A 12,910-nucleotide genomic window follows, 5' to 3' on the forward strand; every position below is an offset into this window, starting at 1 on the left:
GTTATGTGTTGTTTTCTCCTTGACGCGTAAAGTAGGTGTTTAATCAACGCCAGGCATATCTGCCAATGATTTAATCAAAATATACGTATTATGTTTAGTCTCAAAAAACATTGACTCATGCCTATAGGAAACCCGGATTTCCATATTTCCAAAAGTTTACAAAGTCATAAACATATCTGTTCTTATGTAGGTGTCCTCACCTGTAAGAAAATTTACCTATACACTTGTATGTGCATCGATGCATAGTCACGGGTAACCTTATTCCTAACAGAGTCACGGTGCAAGCCCGATTAATGATTACATTGAAATGTCGTTAAACATAGTTATATCATATCTTAGTGACAGGCACTTGGAGGCAGAAAGGACATGTCATGTTTAAGTGGAAATCATCTATTCAAATACTGAAGTAGGGTTTGAAATATTTAGCTTGTATATATTATCTACTTGATTGATATTTTTTATCTGTTATGATATCAATTGTACAATTCAACTTATGCTTTATTTCTCGCAAACCCTCATATGGCCATACATTTCTAGCAGACACACTGACAAGGGTAAAACCTGATATGGTATATATCTATGATGATCCTTACTGATCGAAGTCGCGTTAAAGGTATATTTACCCTATTACATGACGGAGGGAAATGTTGGAGTTTTCACATTTATCATTTTTTCTGGAAACGTTCCAACTCTTGCCAAGTGGAATATAGGTTTAACGTAAGTTGCTCCGTATTTTTATCCATTTTGGAAACTTTCCAACAAGCTTGTTAAGTGAAATATAGGCTATTATAAGTTTGTCTTGGCTTTGCCATTTGCGTCAAAGATGTATTGTTCCATGTACATCGTTTATAGATGACTTTCAAAATGACTGAATGACTGCATATCTTTCGTAAGAGGTGACTTCAGTGACTATTTAAGAATCGTAATGCTTCTTCGGTATCTTTTACCAATAAGACAAACTAAAATCTGCTGTACCCAGCACTTTTGAAGAACATGTATATCTGTTCTTTTTTCGCGCTCCTACTTTTCTCTTCCGGTGGTGTTTTCCTTGGCAACCGTCTTCAATTTGCCCTAACTGTTCCGGGACGTGAAAGCACAATGAAAATAGATTCTACGTGAACATGTTTTTAATCACGGTAGACACTTAACGACAATGGTTTGGGTACATGTCATGTAAATGAATTAATATAAGGCATGCAACAAATCTTTGCTTGAATCTAGTGTTCCATGCTGTTAAAACACAACCGTGTTTCACCCTATGTTGATTAACTACAAACTACAAACTAGTCTAGAACCTGTCTTCTTGTCAAGAGAATGAAAATACGTCTTGATTGCAATGGTTTGCCAAAGACAATATACAAACGACTAGTATATTATTACTCATCCTCAATATCCAGGGGTTACATTCACTTTCGCTCTCTGCACCCCTGGAATATGTCATAGCAAAATTGAAGGCTCAGAGTGTGTGACCTTTTTGATGAGACAAGAAGACTAGTTCGATCCTTTGATGTACATCAAAATAATTTCGCGGTCACGTAACGGTAAAAATTGACAGGCTTTGAATTCGGGCGTCTCCTCTTTTTAATCTTCAAAGAACAGGTATCGGCCTAGTGATTGGTCATTTTTGTTTTCCGATCAAACAGCTATCTTCGTGGCTTCAATTTTGCTTTGGTATATTCTAGGGGTGCCGAGAGGCAACGTGAGCGTAACCCCTGGATATCGAGGATGATTATTACTATGAACTTGATTTCTCTTCTGAGATTACACCATCACTATTTCGCTGCCTTCAACATCAACTGTTCGACATTTCAAATGCTACTGGATCTATCTGCCTCGTTTATTCGAAAATGGTTAGAGACATTAACGCAATGATGAGCATCATCCGAGCCTTGGGACATGGAATCATTTCTCACTTACACTGAAAGCGTGCTTGTATGGACATAGCTGTCTAGTTAGGCTTCATTACGTAGAATTGAACCGAACCAAATATAACTCAATTTTGTTTGCATCTCAAGCATAAGGGAAAACGCAAACCCTGTATGTCCACATGCCAGTCTAAATTGGTACCAGTGTGTATATTGTGTCTGCTGAAATAAAACTGCTTATATTATTTGATTCATAACACGGTCGACTTTTTCAAAGATGAAAGCAATCTGGTTTGACATTATCTTTGATATCTCATGCATAATGTTAAGTTTAATAAAGTATACATCTGTTCTTAAAACATAAAAGAGGAATTATAAAAGTAGGGATCAGTTTGACGCGTGTTCACTTAAAAGACTAATATTCACCAAGTTTGATTGTGGCACACGAAACATGAAGTGTATAATAAACAGGGCCATGTTACAACATTTTGATATTAAGATAAAGATCCGTTTTGGTGATTTACGAGTTAAACTCACTTTTAGTATTTTTATTGTTGAGTTCATTAAAACATTATCTACGGGGCAAGAAAGTAACTAAAGACTCTAGAACACATGGACCGTCAGCCTTAAACAGTTTTGTAATTAATGTGTATTCCTTTGTCAACTTCTTTCAGAAGTATGCTGATGACAGAGATTTATAGAGAAAGAGTGAGAGAGAGAGATGTATTTTAACAACTGATACTTATCAAAATTAAATCAAATTCGCAGACAAATTAACAGCTTTTGTTGAATTGAATATAGACATATTGGAGTACGTTCCTCTAATACAGTACATTTTACCAGCGATAGTTTGGTACCTTTAGTTAGCTGACCTTCTACAAGGAAGTAATGCCATGCAGCTATATTTAAGTATCTGTGTGCTTACCTGATCACAAAACTAGTTTATGGTCGGCCAAGGTAACATTTGAAACTGTATAAATGAAGTAAGTGTGTAAGGTTACGATCTACTCATGGTTAGTAGAAATGCGATATGTATGCAACACATACGCCTATTTCAATAGTTGTGTTTTAAGCAAGCAAACTTAAGAACTTGCCAGTTTTTAAGACGTCACCTTAGTTTCATGCGATAGACACTGAATTGTATTACACCCAATATTTTTTTTTATATAATTACCCTTTAATAGAAAAAGATGGCGACGTCTAAATATCAGTAGAAGTAGTACAATTAGAGCTTTGTTCTCGGTACGTTATACAATAACCCATGCTTACAGTATGAAGCGTCACTGCACTGTGCAGATCGCCGGCGACCAGGTAGTTCAAATAGTAGAGAGTCAGTTTAGCGGTCGGAGGGTCCTAGGCTCGAATCCCGATCTGGCCATGTATTCTCTTCTCCTGTTACAGTTGGGCCCCTGACCAACTCTTGTTTCAAGCATTGGGTGTAAGTATGGCAAAGGCAATTTACCCAAATCTGATTGTAGATAGTGTTGTCTTCGGTGGCGCAGACTTAGAAGGAGGGAGGAATGTAGCGGAATAGGGCAGGGTCGAACGTCGGCGACCAGGTAGCTCAATTTGTAGAGCATCCGTCAAGAGTTCGGAGGGTTCCGGGCTCGAATCTAGGTCTGGCCGCGCATTATTCTCCTCCTGTAACGGTTACTTCTACAGTTACTTTTTCATTGACCTGATTTATTTTTCGTATTCCGTCTTTGCGTATTGCAGAGTTATCTTCTCCTGGGAGCAGGTATTGATTGTTACGTCATTGGTCTGTGTGAGAAAATTACGTCGTTTTCTCGAAAATTGATGACATTCTTCTCACAAACAAGAGATGTAACAATCAATACCTGCTCCCAAGAGAAGATAACTCTGCAAATACGCAAAGAAGGAAAGTCCATCTATGTATCGAATAATATGTTCAGAGCTAGCATAGTTAGATAGCAAAGTATTTCCCAAAAGTACTCAATTTCGTTTGACAAGTGGATAAAACGACAGTTCAATAAATAAAATAAATACAAATGTATATCATTTTATCAGTAACGATACCCCTGTAAACGATAAAAGGGTCAGGAAGTGGGAAAGCAAGCCTATTTCAGTTTTGTTCCTGTTATTTGTGATTAATTTCTCATTCTTATTATTATTATCAATAATTGCACACAGTTTGATGTGATTAAATGTTAAACATGTATATATTCATCGTTTAAGATAACACGAGTTCATACTGATATTTGACTTCATACACAGTATTGATGATTAGATAGAATGGTTGAACAGATATCATTATTGTCGACGTTAAACTAGTCACATATTTTACCCTGTGCTGGATCGGGGGAACACTGACCGTCTGTATTTTACTACATGTTGTAACAGGTGACTTATGTAGGGCTTCGTGCAGAATCGGGTACGATGATCGGGGGTTCTTCAGTATGTCTTCTGCTGAGGATACATGAAAGGAAAAAAGATCTGCTGCCCAAATAGTGACTCTTGGGATCTCTATCTTTTATTTTCACTTCCCTACTCTCTTTTTTTTAGGGGCGTGTCTCTAAGGACATGCTTCATATGACGTTGTCTGTTGAATGGAAGAAATAAACAAACATATTAAATTTATAATATGTGTAAGGAATATTTGTTTTGATAAGGAATAATTCACTACATCTATAATACATTATTTTCTAGGTATCTACTGATTTATTACAGAATATAATAATAATGAATGTTTTTATTTAAACATTGTAACATATTTAGACAGTATATATACTAGCCCTGTAAAACACATACTACATGCATACATGTAATACATACACAAGATGGACGATTTACAACTGACATGTAAACATTGTTATATACAACAGAATACAACAGAATAAAACACAAAATACGTATGATACCAGCTAGTTGATTAACTCTACATTTATATAACAGGAAAGAGTATGACAAGCAAAATGTTAAATATAAAGTTAAATGATACCAGCACATTGACAGAACTATCACTTATATTACAGTATGGTAAGAAAAAGAAAGTAAGCAATGGCAAAAAATAGCCTGATTTCTAGTCAGTAAGTGATTCGGCCAAACGAGTTGAGGCGGTTAATGTTTTAGTGTATTTTTGTTTGTTTATGCTTCCAACGAAACTAAGAAAACCCGTGTATTATATATGAAAACGAAACTGAAATATTTGTTCAGAATTTATAAATAATTTTATAGGTCATATTTGCACTTGGTATATAAGATATATCTAGAGGAATGAGTCATTCTCACTGTGGTAATAAAAAAAGATTTATGTATTCATGTTATCGGACTCTTTCGTGTGGTAATGTTGGATTAAAATGAATATATTATCATTCAGCTATATACGCAATTAGTTACTAAACTTTATGATATCTTATTGAAATTATTTGAAGGAAATTGTCAAAATGTCATAAAATAATGTCAAATCAAACTCCAATAAAATGACAAAATAACACTTGAAAGTTCAACACAGTTCACACGACTGTCGACATTACATTAACAAATTAAAATACGGTCAAATATTATTGTCAATACACGTAGTTCATTTACAATTTTGAACATCTAATGGTATCAACATATTGTAAAATGTAATGCAACAGTGTCTATCGATGATATGTACGGTACTGCCGGTGTAGAAGTTGGGTGAGAATCGAGGATTTGCCGAGGTTCTAACACCAGATTCTGGGATTATTTTTCTCCAATTTCTTAATCAAAGTTTTCGTAAAATATGGCATAGACAAAGCATATCCAACATATGATATATCAAAGTTACATAGTGTAAAAAGTACTCATACACGTTACAGGTTTTTATACCCCGTCAGTTTGGAAAATGTCCAAAACAAACGCTTACATAAATAACGATATAACTCACTAAATGTTACATGTACAATTTTAGTTACATGTAAAATGGTTTTAAGAATATGACATCTATAGAAACTACTTGAAGTTGGTAAATCATATTTGGTAAATCATATTTGGGTCTACACAATGTCAGAACCAATCTAGTAAGTCGAACAAAAGAATAAGAGACACCCAATGGTACCAGTAAGATGGGAACCAAGATCATGTACTTGTATATTACATCACAAACAAAAAGGTTATATCAGCATTGAGGAAACAGACCATTGACACAGTAATCAAGGCAAACAGGAAGACCAGAACGAAATAACAAACAATCCTTGTCATGGATACACTCACCAGAGCAAATCATAAACCATAAACATCAACGCAAGCAACATGGAAAAGGCATAAACGAATGTCAACACATTATACAAGGCACAAATGATCAGCAAAATCATACATAAACGAACATAACCAAGGCAATACAAATATAGATATAAACAAGAAGCAATGCAAACATGATTATCAAAATAATAAAAATGTATACCGTAAAAGCACGGAGACTGGAATTCTATTAAAATAATATTAAAGATAACGATTGTTTATTTGTATACGTTACAAAATGAGGCCATGATTTATTCATGAATATAGTCTCACCTCTAATAAGCATTAAAGCATACAAACAACAAAAATATAATCACAAAAAGGACAGATGAGGAAAAACAGACATCAATTTACAAAAAGAAGGACGCAATGGACAAAAGAGAAAATATCCAATAAAGACTACAAAAATAAAAACTCCATTGAGTTTCAGATTAACAAGATATATAAAACATGCCCTAATTAAATGGACGCATCGTGTCTAACGTACAACAGATTAAAATCAATTAGTAGGAATGAGGCGAAACTGAATGTCAACATAAACAGAACTACACCTATATAGAACAATACTATCTAGGACAAGATATGGTAGATGTTATCTATAGGGACAGTATCGCTATATGTAAAGATATGATGGATGTTATATATAGGGACAGTATCGCTATATGTAAAGATATGTGAACTGTATTTAATACATAACAAACCGATACCTCACCGATTGTACACAGTATCAGTTATGTGTTGATCTCGATATTTGATAAGACAATGAAGTGTTGTTATCCATCAAATGATTGGGTACAACCAATTTCAAGTAAAATAAATACATATTTACATAATCACATTAATATGAAAACTTAAAAACACTTGAACAGGAAAGAGAAAGTGAAAAGTCGAAATGTTCGACATATTCCTCACTTTCAGCTTATAAGGCATTCAATAAGGCATGCAAAACAATTTCACATTCAATTTTGATATGAATTTTCAGTTTGTGAACATTAACTTAATGATATATATTTCGTGAAATTTTGTGTTAAATAACCAGCATATTATTTGTATTTTCGAAAGGGACTGGAGCATTTAGCATACTTATGTAAACGGACACACAAAAGAGCTACTGACTGCGCTAACATATGTCCGCAACGATAAAATAAAATATATCTCAAATATATTATTATACTATTATCAGTGGATGCGTTATGAGTATTAGGAAATACAACGCATACATCAAATCGAAGGGTTGAACATTACATACCACTACAGTATACTTACTGTCTTGCGGGTCAGTTTGCATTTCGGAATGTCACTGAAAATAACATGATATGTATACTACTAATTTGTCAATAGTCACTGCGTATTACAATAATTACAATTATCATTACAGTGTTCTCCCGGATAAGTTAAGTTAATAGTATGAACTTTTGTATCAAGATTGTAACAACTCTGTGCTATATTCAAGAAAGAGTATATCAAACATTACGGTTAAATAGTATGCAGACTTTGACTATGCCATCATTTCTATCAAAACAACTTTTAAAACAACGATTAGCCTCCTCTTTGTGACCTTCAGATCAAGCACACGGTGTGTAACATGACAAAGAAAGGTTATCCTGCTGCCAGTAGAGTCTAGTGCTACCTTCAGTATTGAACTTGTGATCGTCAAGTAAATCCTTAAGTTTACATATTAAAAACAGTATACATATACATTTATAATATAAATACTCTTTAAACAGCATTGTTTTACTTACTTCATAGAAGGAATTCTATCTTGCTCCGTGTACATAAAGAAGAATTAAAAATACCGTCTAATCCGTGTGATTTATGTTAAAGGTAAATAAGTTCATTGGGATAGCATACTATGTTCTGATCAGCCCTTGGAATGTGACCCTATTTCCATATCTCCCTCCTCCCCAATGTTTATTTTGTGAAAGTAAAATGAGTAAACTGCCATGCATGAATTGACAAAGTGTCATGACAGTTTACACTTTTTACAAAATGTGTAAAATGCCCACTTATAACTTGACAAACTGTCAGACAAAACTCTTTTTACTAACATGAGTGTTCTGTCGGCCGCTATCGGCCATCGTAGAATTAGGACTCCTCTGTTTTGGTACTGAACCATATTTGGCAACCGTCATAATATAGTCTGTTAAATCGAGCAAGGTTAAGCGAACAACGGTATAAAACATAGTAACCATGTTTTCCCACGACAGACAACGAATTGTTTTTATAGCTGACAATCAAGGGGTAAAATAAAGAGATAAGGTAATATCATTGGGACTTTGTTGTGCAGTCACCATTCACTTCTTCCAGTTTGAATTACAACATGAACGTCTGTTTAATGCAAAACAGTGTGATATTACTATATTATAGAGTACCCAGTGTAAAAAGATAACAAACGAAACGAAAAAGTAGAGTTAAAACGACTGTGTATTGTACATTTAAATGATTGACCTACTCATATTTGGAAAACCACCAGTTTTACCTTGATGTATTTTAAGATGACCCAGTTGATATCTGTGTCAACAACAACATTGAAGTACAGGTATCGGTGAGGTAGTATCTTCGAGATAACGTACAGTACAGTAATACGATAACGGGTAGTCAAATAAAGTTGAAAACGTCATAACTAACCTATAAATGCACCATCCGTATTACAGGTAGGAAAACCCTATGACTCGTCGCTTGACATCTGTAGTTAATAGTTAAGAGACTTCAACCAGACAAATTAACATACAGATGTACGAATACAAATACTTTATATTTAATTGACCATTTTGTCAACGCCGATTTAATCAAGCTATTTCATAAAATTAAACTTTATTTGTTTCAAAATAATTATGAAACTTGTTTCAAGTTTAAATATATTGCTCTAATTAGTTGCAGCGTTAAATGTTGTCATTAATGTTGATCAAACATAACACATCTGCTATGCTAGTACCCATTAGACCATCGTACAGCATTAGTTATGTGATACCGTACAATATCTCTTTAAACTTATTTTATTTGTTATGAAAATTTTAAAATTCACTCTCAGTAAGATATACATGTACTTGAATACATTTACTTAGTTCTGAGGTGAATTATTTATTGAAAACGAAAGCCTTGTGAGTCACATGCACCGACATCGGATTACCTAAAAGTTTGAAATTGAAAAAACTTTTTGAGATAATCAATCTATTTATAGAATTCTATGTTATCAAATACGCTTTTGAAATCTGTTTACTCCAAACTCACTGACACTGAACACATTCTGAATACTCGGTTCACCTGTAATGTGCCACTGTCTATGGCAGGTACTCTATTGAAGGGTACACACTATGCATGCAGACCTACTCATCTCACTTTATAGAAGTTGGCTCGTCTTTAGTTTAATTATGTATTTTAAAGGCACATATGACTTCATAAGGTGTACGTAAATCACCCCATCCTCTACTTGGTTAGTGTGAGGACTAATACAAGTATATCAATGATAGGATCAGAAATACTTTTCTGCATAAAACAAACATGTTAACGCAAGCCACGTGGAATCATGTAATACTAGTTGTGTCTGTTTTTGTTTCACGTCCTCTTCAAAGCTATGGTCAGTTAAAGACTCACCAGGTTTTGTTGGTAGAGGACATACGGTGTACCCGGAGAAAAAACAACCGACCTTCGATCAGTATACCTGGCGACAGCCCCACGTAGACCTCGAACACGCGTACGTAACCCAGTGTTGGAGGGTTAGTGATCGTAGACGGTCAGAATTCTCGGCCACCGCGTCACTGTTTGATATTCTGAAACGTTTAGTTTAAATTATATTATTTTGTATCTACAAAAGAAGCTAATAACAAAATAAATCTCTTCGAAATTTCGAAAATTTCTGGATCCTTGAAGAACGATTTAATAAAGTTTCATAAATATGACTTTTTGTCTAAAATCTGTTGTTTCTGTTAAGGTAAAATCTACAACTGAACCACTAAAAAATCGCAAAAAAATATATATTAATATGTTCCCCTCTTTCTTTCTTCTTTCTTTATCTTTCTTTCTTTTTTAAATGTTTATTTTACAAGGAACCCAAACCATGTGCTGAGATCACCTGCTTATAAAGTTGTATGCAGAGCCACCAACCAGGTCGGTGTATGCTATGTCAATTATGTAAGAGATCATCTAGCGACGCCACAATCAGGAAGTGCAAATGAATCACACTCGTCAGGTAATATGATTACGTATACGCACGGAATTAGATTAGTCCGTGGTATACGGTTGTGTTTTCTTTGAATCTAAAACTACACATACAATGTACATGTAAGGAGATTTAAACATGTGAATGCAAGATCTATAAATGCATTTACTATTACAAAACGTTTCTTTTAGGCAATATTCATTTCGTTAACCAATAAATACATCATACATACAATAGATAGCATAGGGAAATACCCGGATAAAGTTTGAAAATTAAACAGTAACAATGCCCTTATTTTTACGAATCATTCTGCCCTACATCGGAAAATTGTAAGATGATTGCAGAATGATTAAACACATTTTATATTCATGTCTTTAATTAAACATTCTCTGTTGATAAAGCCATATGAGGACAATACGTTTGGTACTGTTAGTATTAGGGCCGACATATATGTTATTGGTCTAGCTGATTTCAATGGATTGCTATTCAATGTCGTCGAGGATTTAGGTTTTATATATCTTAGTTATATTGACATGTCAAAAGCTGATTCGTGATTAATGAAATCTTATAAGTGTTCTTCCTCGTTGAATTTTTGTCGGGTCAACTGAAGCAGCATGCATGTGCTTGATTACTAACGCGGTAAACCCCCTATGGGAACAGCTGATTTGGGTAATTCAATTATACGTTGCATATTCAATGACGTACCATAAATCTTTCACATAACGTCATTTTCCCAATGGATTTCATGTTACATGTGATATAATAATATTCTAAAATTGATTTTCCTGACTTCCTAAAATATAATATTTCCTGTACACTTTTACGTGTTGTGAATGAATTTATATGATGTATAGCATTGACAACAGTGTGTATTGTTTCGCTCAAAAATTTATTAAGATATCACCATTTCCATATCATACCCTGTATCAACCCTCGAATCATATCAGCCCGAGGGTCTCTGGCCCTTCGTGAAGCTATGGGAGATACGGGGGATACGCGGTATGATAAATGACGTGATAAATTCTAACTAAGCACTTCAGTGTACGGAAGTCAATGTACGAAATGACAACATACTGCTAGTCATACTCACTATGTGTTGTGTATATTTGTTCATGATCCCCGTCCCACTTTAGGGAAAACATTGTAGGATCCAACTCATTCAGTTACCTCCCCTTAAAATAGTTTTGGATACTACAGAAGAATAGGAACTCCAGACGGTTAGAGCGATTTGTTTTAAGACTAGACGTTAACAGTGTCAGAATCTCGGTCTGAACCCGTTACACAGGAACTCTAAGAATACTGTTGTTCATTTCTTTTGTTAATTTCATCTTCTTCTTTTTTTAAGTTCTGAAAGGTTTGGGAGTCTTTTCAGAAATTAATTAAAATTACTGTCACGTCTGCAAAAAGGTTCCCATCTCATAGTGACAGTTTTCAATCGTAAGTCTAACTCGATCCTCAAGCTCACTTACACATACATACATGCACGCACACATTACACATGGAGGCACGTCCTTAAATTACCATAGGTCGTTGAACAAAATAAAACCAAACTAGAATCCCTCTTTAAGCTGTGTGACGTAAGATGTGGTTGGTTACTGAAAAAAATAATATGTTTGATTTTTCATTTCGTCGTTTCTTTTATCAGTGTTAAGTTCATTTTTTGGTGGTGTCTCCCCCTACGCCCCGTCTATCTATCCTGATTATAGAATAACGAGATACTGCTACTGGTAATACATTTATATTTCAAAGTTATTAAAATTGAGAAATGTTTTAAAATGACTTCATTATGTCGACCCCGTGTCTATAATACGTAAACCCCGAAATAAACAGACAAATTAATTAACTATGATGAATACAATTTTGGAATGAGAGGCTTCATAACAAATGTACGTGCTGGTACATTTTGTATGTTGTAATGTTTAAATTGTTTTGTTACTAAAAGTGAAAACCTATATCATAGCTCGTATCTGTATATTTCATCAGAAATATTCAAGTATAAAAAGAGGGAACATCGATAACATTTATTAGTGTGGTTTTGAACGGAAATGACTCAACCCTCAAAAATCGGTCAAAGGGACATTACTCGTCGATCCCAACAACGACCTTAGATCCGACTAGCTAATCCGGCGGTCGTTTGAACAAATCCATATTTCTTTAAACTTAACGCATAAACCAATCGCAAAGAAGAATTGTATGACGTGTGGTATGCCATTATAGGTCTATCTGTGAGCTGACATCAAGGAAGTACCGTATATATTTGGCACTATCTTCAGTTGGTTCACTGAAGTAGAATTGTCGTATTACATGGAAAGGTTTTGTGTAGATTGTGTTGGACACAAAATAGGCTATCCTATTATGATCTCCAGGGACCTTCTTGATATCGTCTTTAAATATAACAGAACGTCAAAAACCTAGTTCAAGGTTTAATTCCTGACGATCCGACTTTTAAAAACATCGATGTTGTTTATAAGCAAATCAAAAATATTCGACACAATGAAAGGACCATTTTTTCCACATTTTTATGGAGAAAAACAAACAAACAACAGTGGCGGATCCAGAGGGTTTTTTTGGGCTTCAGGAAACCCCCCAACCTGAGAATTTTCTTTAAAAATCATATATTTTCACCATTTTCCTCAATTTTTTCCAACATGGAACCCCCCCC

Source organism: Mizuhopecten yessoensis, unplaced genomic scaffold, assembly GCF_002113885.1.
Source record: "Mizuhopecten yessoensis strain PY_sf001 unplaced genomic scaffold, ASM211388v2 scaffold2641, whole genome shotgun sequence".
NCBI lineage: Eukaryota > Metazoa > Mollusca > Bivalvia > Pectinida > Pectinidae > Mizuhopecten > Mizuhopecten yessoensis.